Below are 12,606 nucleotides of genomic sequence, written 5' to 3'. Positions count from 1 at the left end.
CTGTTGAGCTGGTACAGATTGTAGGGGAGCAGCGATGGTTGCGGCAGCACAGCTCTTGTTGCTGGAGCTGTTGTTGTTGTTCTTCTTCTTCCTTCTTGAAGACTTGGAGGTTTGAGCAGATGAGTCGGTGGGTGTTGCAGTGGCCTGATGCAGCGACTTGGTTTGCTTATCCCAAAAACCAGACTTGACTCGCTTATCGTTGATCTCAGCGGCGAGTAGGTAGGTTTCTTCGATCGTTGCTGGCTTGGCGGCGTGAACAAAATCGGCTACACAGTCGGGTAGGGCTCGGATATACTTCTTGATGGCTTGATCGGAGGTCTTGACTTGATCAGGACAGATGATGCTAAGCTGCTTGAAGCGAGCAGTAAGAGCAGCGTTGTCTCCATCCTTCTGCTTGATTCCCCAGAACTCGTCCTCCAGCTTTTGGCGTTCACGAGGAGGGCAGAATTCTTCGATCATAATCGCTTTCAACTCCTTCCATGATAGCCCGTAAGCTGCATCATTTCTGCGCTTGTTTCGTTCGGCCGTCCACCAGTCTAGAGCACGGGACTGGAAGACGCCTGTTGCATTGAGGGTGCGGAGATGCTTAGGACATCCGCTCTGGCGCAGAGTGACTTCGACCGAGTCGAACCAGTGAAACATGGCTGTCGGACCATCTTCGCCAGTAAACTCCTTTGGCCCGCATGCTTTGAACTGCTTGAAGCTGAAAGCAGCCTTGCTTGAATCCTTAGGGATTTGAGCTCGTGATTCTTCAGACGACTTGCTGGCGTTCTCATACACCTCACTCACAGCTTTCGCCACAGTTTTGGAGATGATAGCAGCGAGACGTCTGTCCCTCTTTTCCTGGCGGGTAAGTGGGGCTCGGGGTCGGGATCCAGACGACGACATGGTCTACATTAGACATCATCACGAGTCTCAACACAACGAAATCGAATCTCACCTCACACGTCTACTACTATCTAAAGCTTAGAATCACGTCGAAACACGTATCACGTAAACATATATGCACAAAATCACAGATGCACGTAAGCACAGAAGCACATAAGCACAGAGTCACATAAACACGAAAGCACGTAGCCATTTAATCACAGAAGCAGTCAGAAAACAGAAACCTATCCTTCAAAGTTCGCGTGTCGTTCGAATATCATATCGAATAGCATAGTATAATATAGTCTAACTTAGTCGTATAGCATAACATAGTATGATACCGCCTAGATTTGCGATAACTGGGTGTCGATCTAAGATAGAACAGCGATTGCGAGTCGTGTGTGTCGATTGAAATGGTAGCAAAATCAAATAACATCACAAAACAGAAAAGCACACATAAACATATAAAAATTCAACGAGCCATCAGCGTACGCGGTTGCGGCTCTCAGAATCGAAACACATAAAATCGAGAGATAGATTGTCTGCGGCTACTAGACTTCGACTACCCAAGGCAACTCGACTATTCACAGTAAATCTGTCATCACTTTCGACTCTAGAGGTCGTGTTTTTGCCTCGATTCTTGGGCATTCCACACGCGTTCCCTAGGTCGTACTTGTGAGTTCAGGTCGTTGGAGTCCGTCGAAGCCTTGGTGAGACAAATAAAATTCCAGAACAAACTGCCAAGGTAAGGGTTTCACCCCTTGGCTTAGCAATTTCTTCCTTGTTTTTAATAAAATAAGGGAGGTTACTCGTCAAAATATGGATTTCACTCCCGATTTGGCATAACCTCCTTGGTTTGTTGGTGAAAATAATAAGATGAGCATGAATAAACGAATAGAATTGGCATAAGTCAGGCAGCTTGGTCAGGAGTTTGCGGCTTTCACACCTATTCCTGACTGAATCGCCTGACGCTAGTTAAAAATTCGGGTGCAGTGATAGTGAAGGATTACAGAATAAAGCACATAAACTGGGTCTGATGGTTCCTAACTATAGTCTAGGTCTCTAAGACAGTAACCCGGACTAGGTCGTGTCTGCCTAATTCCCTATAGTTATGGCTCTGATACCAATCTGTCACACCCCAACCGATGGCGGAATCATCGGGGCGCGGCACTGAGCGAAACAGATTGTCCAGAAGTTTCCACAACAACTATTATTACAAATTCAGTTAAGTGATACGTCCCATACCGTATCCCAAATAAATAAACAAGTTATCATGGAATACAACTAAACAAGTAGTGCTGTTTCGACAACTCAGATTCAAATTATTACAGACCAAATGTTTAAAAGTACTGCCCAGAGTCATTAAGACTCGTCCGGACAAGATCTACAGACAACTAATGCCATAGATGCTTGATCGAACAACTCCAACGGCTCCATGGCTATAGTTTATTTGCTTCTAGAGACCCCTAGGTAGGCTACGACCTACAACTGCTAGATGGGCTGTAAAGCTTTATTATTGCCTCGCTTTCCTAGCAAGTAAGCATCCTAATTACCTGTCACATACGTTAAAATAAAGTCAATACATAAAATGTAAAGGTGAGCACACAAGTTTAGTTATAGCATATAGAGTTTGAATAGTTTACGCATAACCAGGCACGTACACAGAGGAAAACGATGCATGTTAATTATCGTGGGACCATCGATACCAACGACTGCGGGTTGACCGTCCGAGACGGTTCGCAATACATGATTACCACCGTAATCCATGCAAGTAATTGTCCTTAACAACCCCCGTGTGAACGGGTGCTGAGTCCAAACTATAGTACTATGTTGCTAAGGCAGGTAGATAGCATTCCACGTGTAAACATAATAAACAGCATTCATTTAGTCAAGTAGCACATGCAAATGGTCAGCGTTCAAATAGTTTGTGTTTGATTGTGATTTGATAGATAACGTATGTAACACCCAAAAGTGCTAAAAGCAAAAAGGGATCGAGTATACTCACAGTGATTGATTGTGGATTGAAGGGAGCGCTGAGAGTAAGATTAGCCTGAATAGTTCGATAGCATAACGATAAGTAACGCTGAAAAGTAAACAAGTTATGGATGGATCGAATGGGCTGGTCGATCGAACGGCAGGTTCGATCGGACGGCCTGTTCGATCGGCTGGTGTATCCGATTGGACAGTCCTGTTCGGTCGGCCGGTTGGCTCGATCGGCTGAACCATTCGAGTGGATTGTTTCTTCCTCTGGTGTGTTTGTGTTAGAGGATTTGAACTTTTGAAGTTTTTGTTGCAGTATCTGAGAACACTGAAGTGTTCCTACCTTTCAAGTCGTTCGACCGAACGGTTCGTTCGATCGGCTAGCTCACTCGATCGGCTAGGAGCTTCAAGTTAGTCCCCAACTTGAATGTCACTCGATCGAATAGTCTGTTCGATCGGCTGGCATTCTCTACTACGAACAAGTTGTGAAAACGATTAAGTGTTGAAGCATAGTATCTCATGATCCGAACAGTAATGTTTACCCATCGAGTGACCCATTCGATTGAACATTACTTCGTCAATACTATACTTCAAAAGTTTGGAAGTGTAGGACCATGTGCTAGCCGATCGGCTGGCCTGGTCGATCGGCTGGCATGTCCGATCGGCTGGGCTGTTCGAACAGCCTAGCCGTTCGGCCAGCGTTTCTGACCTGGTCGGGTTTTCGTCTAACACTTGGTTGTTTGTTTATTTGTCATTCTTTCAAGGTAGCTTGACAACGTGTTGAACTACGATAACCTTCGTTCCTACTTGTTCCCTGGCTCGAACAGGAATCACCCAAGTCCGGCCGGTTAAACGGTTCGGAATGTCGGTGTAGAGTTTAACCCGAAATCGGTGAACCTTGCTCATAGAACCCGAATCTTGAACCTTTTAATCTATTTGAATGATTAGTTAGCCGGTTCAAGCTCCGTTTCTACCGGTTTGAAAGCATTGAGTGTAAAAGAGTTGAAAGAAAGTCGGAAATCCTTCTTTCAATCCTTCACATCATAAAAATGTTTAGATCTATGATGGATCTTAACTTGTTTATGTGGAAATCGGTTAGATCTAAGCTAATCATAGTGGAATGAGGCCAAAACATGATGTTCTTCAAGAACACCATGATGACATCACCCAAGAACACTTAGATCTTGGTGATTTCATGGTTAGAATCCAAGTTTTGAAAGATAGAAAGGTGTAGAATCAAGAAATGATCAAGAACGTACAAGAATTAGAGTGAAAACTTACCGGGATTGAGAGAAATCTGAGAAAAGGTGAAGAAGATAGCTGGTTCGGTCAGAGCTTTCCAAAAATGGAAAGTGTGACAATGACAGCCCTATTTATAGGCTTCCAAAAGAGGAAAGTGGCAGCCGATCGGCTGGGAGATCCGATCGAGTGGGCTGCTCGATCGGCTGGCAAGGTGCTAGCCGATCGGCTGGCCTGTTCGATCAGGATGCTTCCTGTTCGATCCGCCACACACTTCGAGTATTTTGCGACGATTTTCGACGTTTCGATTTCGATGGACGATGATATGAATATGATAGAGTTCCTAGTCAAATTACTTTTAATCCCAACCACTATATCTAACATACAATCTTCTATAAGTCACGTTTCGATGTCGGTTTCGATTGAGTTCGATTGCTTTTCGAGTTTCGATTGATTTGCTTGAATACCACACCAACATAAAGTGAACACGCACAAGTAACACATAAGGCACACACACACGTATAATAATACCAAAATTCGCATGGTTCGAGTCTCGAGTTCGATTGATTGTTAGATCGGTTTGATTACTGATTAGTTATCTTTATCGCATTGTTACTTCCTATTATTCACAGCCGTAGATCGGTTCGCCCTAAAACACATTTGATTACTTCGATTCTTGCTGATTACAACACTTACTCCACATAATACAACTAAAACACAAAATCGACTATCTACAGTCAAAGAAAGTCAAAGTTGACTTGGACTTTGACTTTGACTTTGACATTCGAAAACACGGGGTGTTACATCGGATATCCGAAAATTCAGATATCCGAAACTCGGATATCCGAAAATTCGGATTCAGATTCGGATACCGATTTCGAAAAGTTTCGGATATTTCGGATATCCGATATCCGAATACTAAAAATGCTTTTTGTTATTGTTTTATATATAAAATATATACACCCATGTTTCCTTATAACCCTATATCTAAATCTTATACGCCACCTCTCCAACTCTTCCCCAATCTCACTCCAGCGAACAACGATGAATCGTCGCCTCACCACTTCATCGATTTGAACCACTACTTCATCGATCTGAACCAGTACATCATCGATCTGAACCAGTACCTCATCGATCTGGTTGATTCACCGACGGCGAGTGAAGAGAAGTAGAGAACTTCATCGATCTGGTTGATTCTGCGACGGCAAGTTGATCTGAACGCATCTCTGTCATCAATCCAGCAACCGAACTCATCATAGGTATTACCTCACTTCACTCTACAGTCTACACACACTCTTTTTGCATTAAAAATTTTACACTACTTTCATGATGAATAAATGTATACGTTCCATAGATTGTACACAAAAAATAAATGGTAAGCTGATCTCATAACCTAGAAAGTGATATAATTTATCCCAGGCTTATCTTTGCAGTCAGTAAGAATTATTATGTTGAATTTGTTGTTGTGGAGCATGATGATTTGGTATATCAGTATATGGCATCTAGTTTGTTATGGCTTTACATAGTAAAAATTGTATTGGTTTTTTTTGTATACATATCTTATTACTGGTATTAACTTATGAACTCATCCAACTATGAACTCATCTCACTATTGGTTATTGATTTATGCTAGGCAACAGTTTTGAGCTAGCCAAGTTAAAAGAGGGAAACCGTTTTCAGTTGCAACAGGTTATCTGGGTCAAACAAGGTGAGTACACACTCTTCTTCCTATACACTTATGTTTTTACAGAATGTTGTTTGGCTTCAACTGGTAGTTAGTTAATTACATCAGCTTACCTTTTTGGACACTCCTAATAATAGTAATAAAGATTCGCTTATGAGATTGTTTTTAATTTATTACAGATTGTTTCCAGTGGACACTCCTAATGCAAGCAACTTCGACTGTGAGCTAGTGTCTGAAAATGAAGTGGTTTCTAAGGCTAAAGGAAAGAAAACGGTTAATTACATCTTACCTTTCTGGAAGAAGGTTATATAAATTATTACTTTACATTTCAGTTTTATATTTATTACATATCATTTTAGTGTATTTTTTTTTACATGGAGAGCATTTTAATATGTTTTTTTCTCTATTATATCATAGGTATGAAAGAGTTAGCCTTGGAACAACCCACCATTATCATTGATGAAACGGTTGATGAAAGTTATGAAACATCCGAAACGGCATAAGGTATTGGTTTGTTTTAATAAACTTAGTGATATATGTTAAAAGCAACTTATTGTTTGAAATGGTTTGATGGTTTTGGATTTTAACAGGTTGTCATGGTTTTTGAGCATGCTTGCTAGAAAAGTTGGAATATGGTTCACTAGTTAATAAAGCAATTCTTTTTTGTGTTAATATTTCAATTCCTTTAAGCACTTGTTCTTATTACTATTCTTTTTTATTTGCATTCAGGTTTTTGGTTAGATTGGAAGTTGGGAGATGGATTGGATTTTGGGCTATTTTATTTGGAAGATTATGTCTTTATTTTCGAACTACGAATTGTCTTTATTTGCCTTTTTTGAACATCTTAGATTCTTAGTATTTGGTTTGTATTAAGACTTTAATTTGGCTAGAAATGGTTACTACTGGTGATGTATTATTAAGACTTGAATTTGAATTTTTTTTTTTTGGTTTTAAAATTCGGATATCCGTTTCACTATCCGAACGGATATCCGAAAATTCGGATATCCGAATTTTCGGATACGGATTCGGATAGTGATATTGAGTATCCGAAATTTTCGGATATCCGGTTTTGAACACCCCTACCTATAGGCAGCCGTTCCTCGGGGGATATCTCTAATAAACTGCCCCGTCTCAGTAAAATCGAGCACAATCTCCTCCTCTTGTCCACGTCCACGTCCCCGTCCGCGTCCACATCCACGGCCCCGACCCCGACCCTGACCTCGACCTCTATGGGCCGCACCAGCTGCTGATGACTCAGCCATATCGTCTGTAAAAATAACAATCACAACTTAGCAATCACTATACGATTAGTGTTAACGTATTATACGACTGTTGTTCTTGAAGTATACGACCGTACGCGCAAGTATTATACGCACGTATACGCTACGTACACCTCAGATATATGTTTCCAGTACGCACGTATTATACGTCGCGGATGCGCTAAAAATATAACAAATTGGGAATAAAATATAAGTTCATACGATCGTATATGACGTTTACGATCGTATACACCTTGAACATTCAACCAGTATACGACCGTATATATCGTATACGATCGTATACAGGTTGAATATTCAAACATTATACGAGCATATATAGTGTATACGATCGTATACAGTTTGAATATTCAACTGCTATACGAGCGTATATAGTGTATACGATCGTATAACGTTTGAATATTCAAGTGTATACGATCGTATAAATTGTATACGACCGTATACACTTGAATAATCAGTTTCAATTTTCAGTTTCAATTTTTTTTTCCAAATTCAATTATACAATCTTAACCGTTACGCCTATCTATGCTATTCGATCCTTTACTATACAAGACCATAATCTAATATGTTTCGGAATTTGAAAGTTTACTATACGAAAACGTACCGTATAGGAAGAATAAGAAAACCCCACAAACGCCGAAGAACACTATCCAAGAACGATCCGAGAGAAACCAAGAGAATTTTTGGTGGAATGTTGAGGCCGTATGGTGGAAATGAGGTCGTATAAATCTTATACGATCTTTTTTTCTATGTATACGGGCCGTATAAGTGTATACGACCCGTATACAATAATTTAATGTTTTTTAATTCAGTCGTATACTTCATATACGATCACAGTATACGAGGCGTATACGTTTATACGGCCCGTATAAAATTGAGTATTTTTCATTTTTCTTAAATTACTATATGCGGAAGTGACGAAGATACGGTCGGTATGTGTTAAAGTTGATTCGTTTAAACGTTTTTTCAAGTTCAATTTCAACTAGTTGCCAAAACATTTATATAACGTGTACGTTCATCATTACAAATTCTCAAAACATGCAAATTGATTCGTTTAAACGTTTTTTCAAGTTCAATTTCAACAAGTTGCCAAAACATTTATATAATGTGTATGTTCATCATTACAAATTGTCAAACACTAACAGGAGGGGCTTCAAAATTAACTGGGTGCTGCAATGGATAATAAACAGCATAATTAGGCTAAAAGGCATCCAAACCCCAAATATCCTGACCTGCATCAGACGCAAGAATGGGATCGAACGGAGCATTCAGATCAAACATGTTCGCTTTGTTATATTCACTGTTATCATAACTTCCCTGATTCGCCTCGTTATCAAACACATTAAAAAAGTCACGCCAACCCGACATTATAACATAAATAATTTGAATACAGAGAAAAATAGAAGAAACGAATAGAAGTTGAATGAAAATGAATGAAATTAGTGTCGTTTATATAGAGAATTTTGCGGAATATTACATCGTTTCAAATGATTAACACACGAATCGAGGAATCTAACGTCGAATCAAATAACTCGCACGAATATCGAGGAATCTAACGCCTAATCACATAACTCGCACGAGAATCGAGGAATATAACATCGAATCAGAGAATCTTACGTCTACTTCCACGTGAATCGAGGAATAATATGTCACGTCAAATAGTAATAAACAATAAAACAAACAAAATTCATTGTATACGGGTCTTATAGGTATATACGACTCGTATAACATCGTCGTACAATATATATTCGACAACACTATAATCTTATTCTAACATGGTTGATACGGGCAGTATAACCTTATATGGCCCATATCAACCATGTTAGAATAAGATGATTCCATGTGGATTTATTAGGAAAAAAAATAGGGTGTTGCTAAATGCACCCCCTTTTTACTAAACGCACCTCCTTCCTAAACTTTCACATTAATACTATTCAACCCTTTTTTGTTTTTATAATATCTTTTTTGGTCTTTTTGTTATCTTATTTTTGTTATTACTATTAGTTGTATTTTAAAACGTTTTTTAACTTAAAACGAAAAGTGGTTTCTTATTAAAAAAAAAACAAATGTTTTAAATTGAAATAAGTCAATTTAATTTAATTTGTTTTGCTTGATGTGTCCGTTTTAGTTTCAATTCTAAGACACTAACTGAACTCTTAGTTTAAAAAAAATTATTATACTACATACTTATTTATTTATTCATTAACACACATGGTTTAATAAATAGATATAAGCTAGTGATGTAAATGTTTTCTTTTGAAGAAAGGAAAAATATTTTCTAGTTTTAATATATAGAACTGTTAATCATTTTATAAAAATATTTAAATATAATAATAGTATTATTAAAATAAAAGAGGTACGACAACTAAACTATGAAATAAAAGAATAAAAGTGAGGTTTTGAGGTTAAATACATAAAATTAACGGGTTTTTTTTTTCAAAAAATATGTTTATCCTTTTTTTTTTTCATAAAAAACGTTAATTTTCAATTCGTAAAGCCTGTTTATGAATGAAAATATAATAAAATACTAGTCAGAAAATGTCTTTAAAACCAAGATTCGTTTTATTTAGAGAAAAACGTTATAATTTTAATATTTAAAAATAATTGTTATGAAAAAAGAAAGATTAATAAAAAAAACCTTATTATTTTTTTAGTAACAAAAAACGTTTTTTTAACCTTTTGGGAAAAAAACATTTTAAATATAATGGTTTGTATAGGGGTGAAATATGACAAGTTTTTAAAATAATATTTTTAGAAAGGAGGTATGAAAAGTAAAAATGGAGGTGCATTTAGCCAACCCCAAAAAATAAGCTAAACTAATGGTTGTGTAATGCTATACGTCACCGATCCACGTAATAATCTAACCATCTGAACAATCACAACCGTCCATTCTCATGCCATGTCATCGATCCGGAAAATAACCCAACCCTCCAATTAAAACCCATTCACCTCTCATATATAACCGATACCCCTAATCTCTTTCAATCACACACACTTCCCCCAATTTACATTTCAAACCCTAGAATTTCAATTTCCCTCAAGAAATCAATGGCACCAAAGGCAGACAAGAAGCCCGCCGAGAAGAAGCCGGCAGAAGAGAAAGCACCGGCGGAGAAGAAGCCAAAGGCCGGGAAGAAACTGCCGAAAGAAGCCGGAGCCGCCTCTGCAGATAAGAAGAAGAAGAAGAGAACGAAGAAGAGCGTGGAGACGTACAAGATCTACATCTTCAAGTGTTGAAGCAGGTGCACCCTGACATCGGAATCTCCAGCAAAGCCATGGGAATCATGAACAGTTTCATCAACGATATCTTCGAGAAACTCGCTCAGGAGAGTTCCAGACTCGCACGTTACAACAAGAAGCCCACCATCACGTCTCGGGAGATCCAGACTGCTGTGAGGCTTGTTCTTCCAGGTGAATTGGCCAAACATGTTGTTTCTGAAGGCACAAAGGCGGTTACGAAATTTACCAGTTCTTAGGGTTATTACCTTTTAGTTTTTGATATTGTGGTATCAAGTTTCTGAATCTAGTGCAAAGTATATGAAATATGTTTGTTCTATAATTTGTTTAACCAATTTGGGTGTTGTTTATCTTGAAATGAAGGGTGAATCGGTTGTTAATCTCAATCGTATTAATCAATTTTTCGTTGGAAATTTTAGAGGGCAGGCGATAATCCGTTTGACTTTGGACTGAAATAATGAATTTTCGATTTTGGTTGAATTATAAACTGAGATTAAATTAATTAATTTTTATTGATGATATTGGGAATTAACTTATGAATGTGATTATTGTGCATTAACATTTAATATTGTTTGTAATGTTATGTGGCTGTTACACATGTTTGGTTACAAGATCGAGCTTCATTGGTTTTGAGGTATAGTTGAATCAATCTAAACGAAATATTTCTAGGCTTTCCTGTTAATAATGGTGAATTTAAAACACTTAGGTAGTGTTTGGTATGCGGGAATGAGAGGTGGAATGGAATGGATGATTACGAGGGAATGAAGAAAAGGATGTTTGGTTGGTCAATGGAATGGAATCACCCATTCCAAAAGGCATTCCATTCCCTCAAAATCATTCCTTCCACCCCCCATGTTTTTTTTCCATTCCATCCCCTCTTGCACCATTCATCAACAACACCACAACCCACCACCTTCGCCAAAACCCACCACCCACCACCGAGGCCATCGCCGCCACCCGCCACCACCTCACCCTGACAGCCGCCACCGCCGCCGCCACCCACTCGCCACCGTTATCACCCACAACCGTGACCAACCGCCAACGCCACTCGCCGCCACCGCCCACCACCATCGTCGACGCCACCACCACCGTCACCGCTAACCGTCGTCGCTGTCGCCGCCGCCACCCACCGCCACCTCTGCTGCCACCCACCGGCCACCACCACTACCAACAACCACTTTACCGCCACCACCACTCGTCGTCACCGTCGCACCGCCACTCGCCGCCACCACCACCACCCATCGCCGCCGCCGACACCCACCACCGCCACCTATAACCACCCACAATTACTACCACTGACCACCACCACCACCACTCACCACTTATTTTATTACTCCGTTTTTCTTGCCTACCGAACAATACACAATAATAATTCATTCCATTCACACATGGTTACCAAACAAGACATGGAATGGTAATGGTCCATTGCATTCCCTCGTCCATTCCATTACCTCGTCCATTCCATTCCTTCGTCCATTCCATTAACATTTACAACTCAGAAAGTTACCAATTTATCAACACAAAATAACAGTATAGATGAATACATAACGAAATATAGAGGTGCACAAATCGGGTATTTGTAATAACTGGTTTCGGTTATGGAATCGGTTTCGATTTCTCGTTTTAAGTGTTGGAACTGGTTATCGTTGCAACCGGTTTGGTCCCGAATTTTTTAATTTTTTTTTCTGAAATTAATATATTAAAATTAAAATTTACGTAAAAAACACAAATGTATATAACACAATTATATGAAATTATAAATCTTATGCTAATTTCTCTTTTGAAGTTATAATTATGGCATAAAATACACACATCGTTTAATTTATGACAATTGTAAAATAAAATATAATATAAATGTGGTAAACGGTTCAACCCATCTATAGCAAACCTCTGTCTAATCAGATAAATCATTGCGTGTAACCCACAAATAAGTTCATACTATTTAGAGAATTAATCTAGGTTTCAATATAAAATTTGTAATTTCAATTCGGTTTCCAAGGTTTGTTAAGTTTTCAAATTCACTGTTCTAGACTAAATATACAACAATAATAAACATAATAAACCTATTTTAGGGTTCAATTGGGTTGTTGGTTATGTTTTCAAAATGTAATAGTGTGATAATGTTTGGGTCAAGTCATTAGTTTGTTAATGAAACTAGGGGTTTTCCTACGCGCGTTGCGCCGCGCTTCATGGTTTTTGCCAACGATTTAAGCGTTGTGTTTCCCTTTGGCCTTTGTCAGTGGAACTTCTCCAACCACGGTATCTCATAGACACGGCTAGGCGAAGAACATAAACAAACACATCAAATGCTAAGAAAGTACT

The 12,606-nt window shown here is 38.9% G+C and overlaps 1 long non-coding RNA gene and 1 pseudogene across 1 annotated transcript; both read left to right on the top strand.

Annotated features, from left to right (window-relative positions):
* Positions 1 to 5,782: 5,782 nt before the first annotated feature.
* LOC110873176 lies at positions 5,783 to 6,390 on the top strand. Its single transcript, XR_002554966.2, has 3 exons — positions 5,783 to 5,794; positions 6,188 to 6,274; positions 6,361 to 6,390. It is a non-coding gene; the product is annotated as an uncharacterized LOC110873176 (long non-coding RNA).
* A 3,632-nt stretch (positions 6,391 to 10,022) lies between these two features.
* On the top strand, positions 10,023 to 10,664 carry LOC110873173 (annotated as a pseudogene).
* Positions 10,665 to 12,606: the final 1,942 nt, after the last annotated feature.

The sequence above is a fragment of the Helianthus annuus genome, chromosome 8 (genome assembly GCF_002127325.2).
Source record: "Helianthus annuus cultivar XRQ/B chromosome 8, HanXRQr2.0-SUNRISE, whole genome shotgun sequence".
In the NCBI taxonomy this organism is placed as follows: domain Eukaryota; kingdom Viridiplantae; phylum Streptophyta; class Magnoliopsida; order Asterales; family Asteraceae; genus Helianthus; species Helianthus annuus.
This window is presented reverse-complemented; position numbering and strand designations above follow the sequence as displayed.